The sequence below is a fragment of the Cervus canadensis genome, chromosome 33 (genome assembly GCF_019320065.1).
Source record: "Cervus canadensis isolate Bull #8, Minnesota chromosome 33, ASM1932006v1, whole genome shotgun sequence".
NCBI classification, from domain to species: Eukaryota; Metazoa; Chordata; class Mammalia; order Artiodactyla; family Cervidae; genus Cervus; species Cervus canadensis.
Window position 1 is genome coordinate 23,286,222 of NC_057418.1, and position 10,640 is coordinate 23,296,861.

The following is a 10,640-nucleotide window of genomic DNA, read 5'->3' on the forward strand; positions in this document are numbered from 1 at the left end:
TGTCAATTTTATACACAGTAGTGTATATATATATCAATCCCAATCTCCCAGTTCGTCCCACTCCCCCCTCCCTTGATATCCATACGTCTGTACTCTATTTCTGTGTCTCTATTTCTGCTTTGCAAATAAGACCATCTATACCACTTTTCCTAGATTCCACATACATGCATTAACAGATGATATTTGCTTTTCTCTTTCTTACTTCACCCTCTAGCATATCCAGTATGACAATCTTTAGGTCCGTCCACCTCTCTGCAAATGGTACAATTTCAGAGAAATTGTGAGATTTTTTTTAAGTCATAACTCTATGCTAGGAACCCTGGAAGTTTATCTTCCCAATTCAAAATATTTTTTTCTGAGGTGCGATCCCTGGATTGGGAAGATCCCCTGGAGAAGGAAATAGCAACCCATTCCAGTATTCTTGCCTGGGAAATCCCATGGACAGAGGAGCCTAATGGGCTATATAATCCACAGGATCGCAAAAGAGTTAGACACGATTTAGCAACTAAACAACCACAACAAATACTTTGCCACACTGAAAACAATTGTAATGTACTTTCATTCATTTGGTACAAATGTGTCTTCTCACTTGCATCCATTTAATCTCTGGGGTTTAGGTAAACTCTGGTTATGATTACCAGATTCTACTCTTAACTACTTACGTGACCTCGAACAAGTCCTCTCACCTTTCTGGTCTTCGGCTGCCTCACTTGGAGTAGGAGAAATTTGCAAAAGATTGCCTGTTACAGCTCTGATAGCCGAGGATTCGTATTTCTTGAGGGTGTGCCATGTACCAGGCTCTCTGCTAGACATTTTATCAGCATGACCTCATTTAATCCCCACAAGGATCCCGTGAGACTGGTATAATTAGCCTCATGAGAGAGAGGACTCAGAGGCTTAGAAGGTTCAGTGACTTGTCCACATAGAGCAATCGAGTGGGTGGAGTGGGATTTGGGCTTAGGTCTGTGGGACCCCCGAGCAGGCTCTCAGCTGCTATTCAGTCCTGCAACAGGGAAGAATGTCAGAGCCAAATCACCACGGAGATTTCTTCCTGGAAAAACTATTAGCTTGGAAAATAAGACCCATGTCCAGCCAGGAGCCGGTTCTGCTGTGCTTTCTTACTCCACTGGTGACGATGTCGCAGCCTCCTCAAGACTGGAGGGCTGCAGGACGGGCAAGCTGGCCAGCCTGCTGGCTCCTGCAAAGTCAGGTCTTCACAGTTAAGTTTCATTATTTTGCCCTGAAGTGATTAAATCTGCCCAAATTAGATGCATCCTACTTCAACATAATCAAAATACGTATGAGAAAACAGGACTTATTTTTAGATTATCTTTCCTTGTATCCTCCACCACTAATACGATCAAGAGTTGGTCATCGACTTGCCTTGGGGTCCAGTGGTTGAGACCTGCTAGTGCAGGGGATTCAGTCTTTGGTCTGGGAAGATTTGGCGCCATGGAGAAATTAAGCCCAATGTGCCACAAGCACTGAAGCCCATGTGCCCCATGCTCTGCCACAAGAGAAGTCATGTCAGTGAGAAACTCGTGTGCCACAAACTAGAGAAAGACAGCGTGCAGCAACAAAGATCTAGTGCAGCCAATAGAATAAAAGACGTAAGCAATTTTTTTTTAAAAAAAGAGTTGGTTGCCTACGAATCAGGGCCCTGAAGCAGACACCAGCTAACTCTCAGCTGGGCAATGAAGAGTCACTGGCCTTCAAATATTCTCTAAGTCTGTTTTAACCATCATCTTTTCTGTCCCTTTTACCACAGCACTGATTAGGGCTCTTAGCAAGAAGCACATGGGGCGTGTCTGTGTGTTACCAGTGACCCTCGGACAGAGGAGCAGAAAAATAAAGCAAGAAAATACAGCACAAGTACAACTGAACATTGGCTGTCCATGGGGTGTTGCCCAACCATGGCGTATTTGCATTTTTTGACTAAAATCATTGCAAATCAATCTAGGGATTATATAAAAACAACAACAACAAATCACAGGAACATCCGTGTGATGACACTATGTAGACATTGAGTCAGATCTCTAACGGAGCAAATCACTGTCCAAATTAATGGATGAAGCTTTGGAAGTTGAAGCCAAGTTGAGCAATCATCCTTGTGGACATGGAGACAGATCTGAAAACAGTCATGAGATCTTTAAACAAGAAGCAACCAAAAACACAACAAACAGCCTGCGGAAAGAGTCGCAAGGATACAGTACAGAAGCAGCTCAGGTGCAAACAGCAGGAATCTAAACCCAAGCGTACCTTTCTCTGCAACACCACAGGGACTAAAGCTCCTTACCAGAGCTTAGTGAAGGCTCAATTGTAAAGAATCCACCCGCACTGCTTGAGATGCGCAGGAGACACGGGCTCGATCCTTGGGTCGGGACGATCCCCTGGAGAAGGAAATGGCAACCCCCTCCAGTATTCTTACCTAGTACATCTCATGGACAGAGGAGCCTGGCAGGCTACAGACCAAGAGGTTGGAAAGAGTTGGATACAACTAAGCAGCTTGACAGCAATGAAGGGCTCAGTGAAGAGGAACAGAAGGCTGTAATTAGGACTTCACTGATCACCATTTGTACTGTCATATTTATTTGTGATTCAGACACAACATACACACGCATCCTTCCCATTTCTTAGTGTTCAAATATTCTTTTTTTTTTCTATAAAGTCCATAATTCTAGGCCCTTTGGTGTATCTTTATATAGAAATTTCTACACTGGATTGGATACCAATTACCAATATCCAAAATCTGTTACTTGGTGTGAGTAGAACCCAGTAAGCAGCACTATATTGGTCATGGTCACATAAATTAATCCAAACCTTCGTGACTTAAAGCAACAATTAAGTATTATCTCTCACAGTTTCTGTGGGTCAGACATGTGCGTCATGGAGGAACACAGACTTATCTTGCTCTGCAAGGACTGGAGCCTCAGCTGGAAGGCTTTCGGGTGAAAGCTGGAGTCATCTGATGGTTTGTTCACTCACATGTGTGATAATTAATGCTGGCTGCCAGCTGAGGGCCTGAAACTGGGGCTGTTGGTTAGAACCTCCCCACGTGGTCTCTCCATGTGGACTGGACTTCCTCACGATATAGCAGCTGGGATTCAGACAAGCATCCAACAAGAAAGAACCAAACAGAAGCTGTGTCTGTGTTATGACCGAGCCTGGAAGTCACACGGCTTTGCTTCCACTGTACTCCCTTGACCAAGGTGATCACAAGCTTTCAGCCAAACTCAAGGGGAAAGAACACAGACACACATCTCAACGGGATGGAAGTCAGCCACACAGTAAGAGGAGCATACAGGGTGGGATACGTACGTAGGGGTGGCCATCTTTGGAAGATACAATCTGCCCGTACAGAATTCTGTTAAAGCTAATTTCTGTAGGACAGTGCTCTACGGTATAAGCATGTGTTCATTCCATGAACGAGAGAGTCTTATGTGGGTTCTAACCTAGACAGCATATTTAAAAAACAGAGACATTACTTTGCCAACAAAGGTCCGTCTGGTCAAGGCTATGATTTTTCCAGTGGTCATGTATGGATGTGAGAGTTGGACTGTGAAGAAAGCCAAGCGCCGAAAAATTGATGCTTTTGAACTGTGGTTTGGAGAAGACTCTTGAGAGTCCCTTGGACTGCAGGGAGATCCAACCAGTCCATCCTAAAGGAGATCAGTCCTGGGTGTTCATTGGAAGGACTGAGGCTGAAGCTGAAACTCCAGTACTTTGGTCACCTCATGCGAAGAGCTGACTCATTGGAAAAGACCGTGATGCTGGGAGGGATTGGGGGCAGGAGGAGAAGGGGATGACAGAGGATGAGATGGCTGGATGGCATCACCGACTCCATGGAAATGAGTTTGAGTAAACTCAGGGAGTTGGTGATGGACAGGGAGGCTTTGTGTGCTGCAATTCATGGGGTCACAAGGAGTTGGTCACGACTGAGCTACTGAACTGAACTGAGCTGAACTGAACAGGTGACTGGGGAATACTTGGTGTTTGGTGGCATAGTGGGTGATAGGATTATAAAGGTATGTTAGGGCCAAATTTCAGAAAGTCCTAAATGACATATTAAAAGTGTGGTCTTGGGACTTCCCTGGTTGTCCAGGGATTGAGAATCTACCTTCCAATGCAGGGGCCGTGGGTTCGATCTCTGGTCAGGGAACTAAGATCCCACATGCCTCGGTGCACCTAAGCCCCCACCACAACTGGAGAGCCTGTGCCTTGAAACTAGAGAGAAGCCCACAGGCCACAACAAAGAGCCTGAGCATCAGAAAGAAGGATCTATGTGCTGCAACTGAGACCCAGTGCCTGCTACTCGGTCATAAGTCATGTCCAATTCTATGCAACCCCTGGCAGGACTGTAGCCTGCCAGGCTCCTCTGTCCATGGGGATTCTCCAGGTAAGAATACTGGAGTGGGTTGCCATGCCCTCCTCCAGGGGATCTCCCAACCCAGGGATCAATCCCATGTCTCTCAAATTGGCAGGTAGATTCTTTACCACTGAGTCACCAGGGAAGCCAAACTGAGACCCAACACAGCCAAAAATAATAAATATTTTTAAAGCAAATAAACAAAATTAAAGCGTGGCTTTTATTGCAGGGTCCCCGTGGAGGCACAGAAGTATTTTCAGCAAAGACTTCCCTTAAGGCCCTGGAGAGAATGGATTAGAGAACAGGAGAGGCAAGACCAATTGGGAGCTAATTAAAGTGGTCCAAATGAAGTATGTCAGAAGGTTGGACAATGACATTTACCTTCATCTTTGAGCCAGCAGCCTGTACCATCTGTCCATTTTACTCCTCTTTAATTACAGATTCAAGGAGGACCTCAAATAGTTTCATCATCTATAAAAATTTTAATAGATTATAGGTCTTAAAGACATGCATTTGATATATTTGTAAACATTCACATACAGCATAAAGCAGGTTGCCTTAAAATTACATTTCACTTCTTACATGGCTGTTCAGTTCGGTTCAATTCAGTTCAGTCTTTCAGTCGTGTCCGACTCTTTGCGACCCCATGAATCGCAGCACGCCAGGCCTCCCTGTCCATCACCAACTCCCGGAGTTGACTCAAACTCATGTCCATCGAGTCGGTGATGCCATCCAGCCATCTCATTCTCTGTCGTCCCCTTCTCCTCCTGCCCCCAATCCCTCCCAGCATCACGGTCTTTTCCAATGAGTCAGCTCTTTGCATCAGGTGGCCAAAGTATTGGAGTTTCAGCTTCAGCAGCAGTCCTTCCAGTGAACTCCCAGGACTGATCTCCTTTAGGATGGACTGGTTGGATCTCCCTGCAGTCCAAGGGACTCTCAAGAGTCTTCTCCAAACCACAGTTCAAAAGCATCAATTTTTCAGCGCTCAGCTTTCTTCACAGTCCAACTCTCACATCCATTCATGACCACTGGAAAAACCATAGCCTTGACTAGACGGACCTTTGTTGGAAAAGTAATGTCTCTGCTTTTTAATATGCTGTCTAAGTTGGTCATAACTTTCCTTCCAAGGAGTAAGCGTCTTTTAATTTCATGGCTGCATTCACCATCTGCAGTGATTTTGGAGCCCAAGAAAATAAAGTCTGACACTGCTTCCACTGTTTCCCCATCTATTTCCCATGAAGTGACGGGGCCAGATGCCATGATCTTAGTTCTCTGAATGTTGAGTTTTAAGCCAACTTTTTCACTTTCCTCCTTCACTTTCATCAAGAGGCTTTTTAGTTCCTCTTCACTTTCTGCCCTAAGGGTGGTGTCATCTGCATATGTGAGGTTGTTGATATTTCTCCCGGCAATCTTGATTCCAGCTTGTGCTTCTTCCAGCCCAGTGTTTCTCGTGATGTTCTCTGCATATAAGTTAAATAAGCAGGGTGACAATATACAGCCTTGACATACTCCTTTTCCTATTTGGAACCAGTCTGTTGTTCCATGGCTGTGTAATTCTATAAAGCATTAATTTTGCTTATAAACCCCCACAAACTTCCTCCTACACCTTCTTCCTGGACTTATTTTTACTGTCCTACTTAAATATATTACTCAGGTGCCTCTGTCCTCCTTTCCTGATTTTGCTTAACCCTTAACATAAACCAAAATCACTGTCAAACCATGTCCCTGGTTCTCTTTGTTGTTCTTCAGTCACTCAGTCAAGTCTGACTTTTTGTAACCCCATGGACTGCAGCATTCCAGGCTTCCCTGTCCTTCATCATCTCCCAGAGTTTGCTCAAACTCATATCCATTGAGTCAGTGATGCCATCCAACTATCTCATCCTCTGTCACCCCCTCCTCCTGCCTTCAATCTTTTCCAGTATAAGGGCCTTTTCCGGTGAGTCGGCTCTTGACATCAGGTGGCCAGGGGATTAGAGCTTCAGTCCAAGCATCAGTCCCTCCAATGAACATTTAGGATTGACTGATTTGATAGAAACCTTAATGATAGCTGAACTATGATCAGGACTTCTAGGTAATCTGTGGAATAGGGGAGGGACAGGAGCAGACCACAGACATCTCTAAGAATCTGATGAAAATTCACAGGGAGTGGGGGCATCCCCAAATGAACTTGTCTCATGAGATGGGAAATAGCTTTAGCCTACTGGTCTGAATCAACAGGCACCTGTGAATCAGCTGGCAGTCATCACCTGGATGAGTGCACATGGGAACTCTGGCCCCTGAAATGAGGGCTCTGTCTGACTTGAGGCTGTTCCTCATTTCTTTGAACTTCAGTGTCTCAAGATGAAAATGGTAATGAAGACACTTACCCGCTGGAAGCAGTGTCCTGACATGCTGACCATCTGCTTGGAAATCTGTGTTCGCTTATGAGCACCATCAGGGCAAATATAACCTGTTCCCTCAGCCAGCTCTGCCAAGGTTGCTTGTACAATGATGACTGGTAGTTTGGTTTACTGTTCAATTGCTTTATTTAAACTTGAATCTAGTTATATAAACACACCTCAGCACAATTTATAGGCTGGCAATTCTTCCTAGCATAGCTGGCTTGTTTTTCTTCTTGAAACAAACTCTTGAGTCTAGACTTTGTCAGGTTGATCCATGAGTGTGGGGACTGTTTATACGGAAACTGTATACACATTCCAGACACGTGCCTTGTTCCTGATCTGACATAAAGATGATGAGCCTTTGACTTGTAAAGAGACACTCAAGAAATCGTTTGAAGTGCAAACTCTTATCTGTTACTAAAAAGAGACTTAAAGGGTTCCTCAAAACTTGCTTTGCTGTGTTAGAAGAGGCAGGCATTAGGGAGACAGTAATCTCAGATCAACATAGGAGAGGACTTTCTCATGATACAGACTCTTCCACAATAAGAGGGGCAGAGAATTTCTAACTAGTGACTTTCTTCATAGGGAAAATGCTTAAACAGAACTGATTGGGACTTGCCTGGTGGTCCAGTGGTTAGGAATCCACCTGCCAATGCAGGGGGCACGAGTCCATCCCTGATCGGGGAACTAAGATCCCACATGTCACAGGGCAATTAAGCCTGTTCATCAAAATACTGAGCCCATGAGCTGCAACTACTGACGCCCACACACCCTAGAGCCTTTGCTCACGTCAAAAGAGCCCACTACAGCTAGAGAGTAGGCCCCACTCGCTGCAACTAGAGAAAGCCCACGCACAGCGAAGACCCTGTGCACTGCATCAAAGACCCAGCACAGACAAAAATAAATAAACAACTGATTGACCATACTGCAGTCCATGGGATTGCAAAGAGTCAGACATGACTGAGCAACTGAAATGAACTGAACTGAACTGACCATCTTCAAGAAATGATAGGAAAGGTTTCAATCAACCAGATGGATTTGGAGGTATCTTTCCATTCAAATATCTGATTTAAGATTTCTCCATAAGCCTAAGAGGATGAGGATAGGATTGTGCTCATGACTCAGTCTCAGAAACAGATCTTTGCAGACAGAGCATGTGGAGATCTTGCTGTGGACAACATGTGGGGGTGAGGATATGGGTGCGTGTGTGCAGTGCAAGCCAAGGGTTTTAGGCCAAGGGGATAGCCCAAAGGTCACATTTCACAGCTTTCAAAATACAGATACGTTGTGCTCAGTCAGTCAGTATCTGGTGGCTTCTCCTTTCTAGGGCTGAGAAAACAAACCTGGAAATAGCAGTTTACTTTCCCAGCCTGTCAGAGACATCAGATTGTAGGGAGGGTGATTCCAGTGAAGGCCAGACCTCAAACAGTGAGCGGGGAAAGAAAGGTCTTGGTCCTTCAGAAGTGAAGACCTTCACTGTGTGACTGTCTGACTAGTGCTAAGGTGCACGAGATGGAAGTCAGTCCCCGAAGCTCAATGGTGATGGTACAGATTCATGACAGATAAGCCTGAAGGTCATTAGTTGGTCTCTTTAGAACCTCCTGTGGATCAGCACATGAAGACTGATAAAGTTGAGAATCTGTGTCTTCTCATGAAAAGGGCAACATACACAGATATGTGTGTGTATATGAATATGTATATATAAATATATGTGCATGCATATATTAATGAGTATAAATGTACATATGTTAATGTGTACATATATACGAATAAGTATCACATAATGTATAGATATTTACATTAAAATTAATTTCTTCTTGCACTACCAGAGACTAAAAGCACAGAGATGGAATTGTGTTCTCAATACTTCCTCCTATTTATTGTCAACTCACCTCCTAGTACATGGTGGACAGATTTTGCTGTTGCCTGCCCAGTATCCAATCCCCTATTTCTAGAAACAATAGCTTCTTTTCTTTTAGGAAACCACATATCTCTGCTCTTGGTTAATTCTGGAGGGACAAACCCCATCTGCAGGTCCAAGTATGAGCTAGTGACCCAAGTCTGCTGGTTACTAGGATTGGAAATGTGACCTAAATTAGACTTTTGATAGCCAATTCTAAGACTTTGGGAAGTGTGGTCTCTGAAGGAACAAAATAAAGTATTAGTATTTCCACTGAGCTTACCAAGTTGGTAGGAAGTAAGCCTGGAGCTGCCAGGGTACTACCTAGAGACTGACATCCTGAGAATGAAGCCAACAGAAAGAAAGGAGACTGAAAGAGACAGAGACCATATCTTGGTGGCATCCTGGATTCAATCATGACTAAAAGAAAGTGAAAGTGAAGTCGCTCAGTTGTGTCTGACTCTTTGCAACCCCATGGACTTATAGCCCACCAGGCTCCTCCATCCATGGGATTCTCCAGGCAAGAGTACTGGATTGGGCTGCCATTTCCTTCTCCGGGGGATCTTTCTGACCCAGGGATCGAAGCCAGGTCTCCCACATTATAGGCAGACGTTTTACCATCTGAGCCACCAGGGAAGTCCATCGTGACTAAAGCTGTTCAGTTACTGAGCCAATAAAAACACTCTTTACATTACACCAATGTGAGTTAAATTTCTATCACTTGCCATCTCAAGAAACTTAATAAATCAGAGTGAAAGTCAAGCTGCAATGGTACCCTATGAGGAGTTAAGTTAGCACATACCCTAAGTGGTATGTGCTGTGGTGTCTGGTCGGGCTGCCTTGAACAGGCCTAATGAGAAAGGTTCAACTTGGTGATATGGTTGAAACTTTTTGATTCATGTCTTAAACCTTTATTGTCTGAGCTTCAGAAATAATATTGCATTTTTTAAAGTATTATTTGCCTTCCCATAAGGAAGGCTCATGAATCACTGGAGCTTGGGTCTGTGTGATGACTATTGAAATATAAGTGGTTCAGCAAGTGACTCCCAATGCATCCTTGAGGATTAACGTTTTATAAGGAACATTGAGATATAGTAATCTTTAAAAATATGCTCATTTTAACTTGAGTTTTTGCATTTGCTGAAGCAAAGCAGGTTTGTCTGATTTCACTTGAGTGGTTTTGGGGCCTGGGATATCCGTTTCTTTATCCTGTGCTAGCTCATGTTCTTTGTTCTCAATTTATGAATAAGTGTGGAAAACAAGAAAATCATATCATGCTAAGGTCTAAGGGAAGCAGTTGGCTATACTGAACACTGGGAAATTGGTTTCCTCTGAGGCATTGTGGAGTTTCCAAGTTCAGTTTACTAAATATAACTATTTAATTTGCATCCAATTAGAGAAAAGAGCTGGGTAGAACCTGGAGCCTGGGATATTAATTCATTAATGCGGAGATCTGAGTGGGAGGTTATGCACAGCCATCACCCAGATGAATGCATTTAAACTGCTTTAATCTGCAAATTGGAGCCAGTGCTCTGTAGTTTGTTCTGAAAGTTTGCAAATGTTTCCTTTACGACATATTTCCTGCAACACTCAGGATGACAGGCTAATGCAGTCCCATTTTGTAGAAGCATGCTTTTTTTTTTTTGCCACATCACGCAGCTTGTAGAATCTTAGTTCCTTGAACAGGGATTGAACCCTTGGCAGTGAGAGCGCAGAGTCTTAACCACTTGTCCACCAAGCAGTTCCCTAGACATGTTATTTTTAAGCAGAGGAGTGATATGATCAGTTTTATGTTTCTGAAAGATTGTTTTGATGCTGCTCAGAGGATGGGCTAGAGGAGAGCAGATGGGGGAAGAAGGACAGTTTTATGACACTACAGTCAAAACAAGACAGGCAGGTGGCCCAGGAGAGTTGAAAACTTCACTTTGTAGGGTGCTATTAGGGGTTTGAATAGTACCCCTCCTCCCCAAAAAAGACATGCCTACCTAGACCT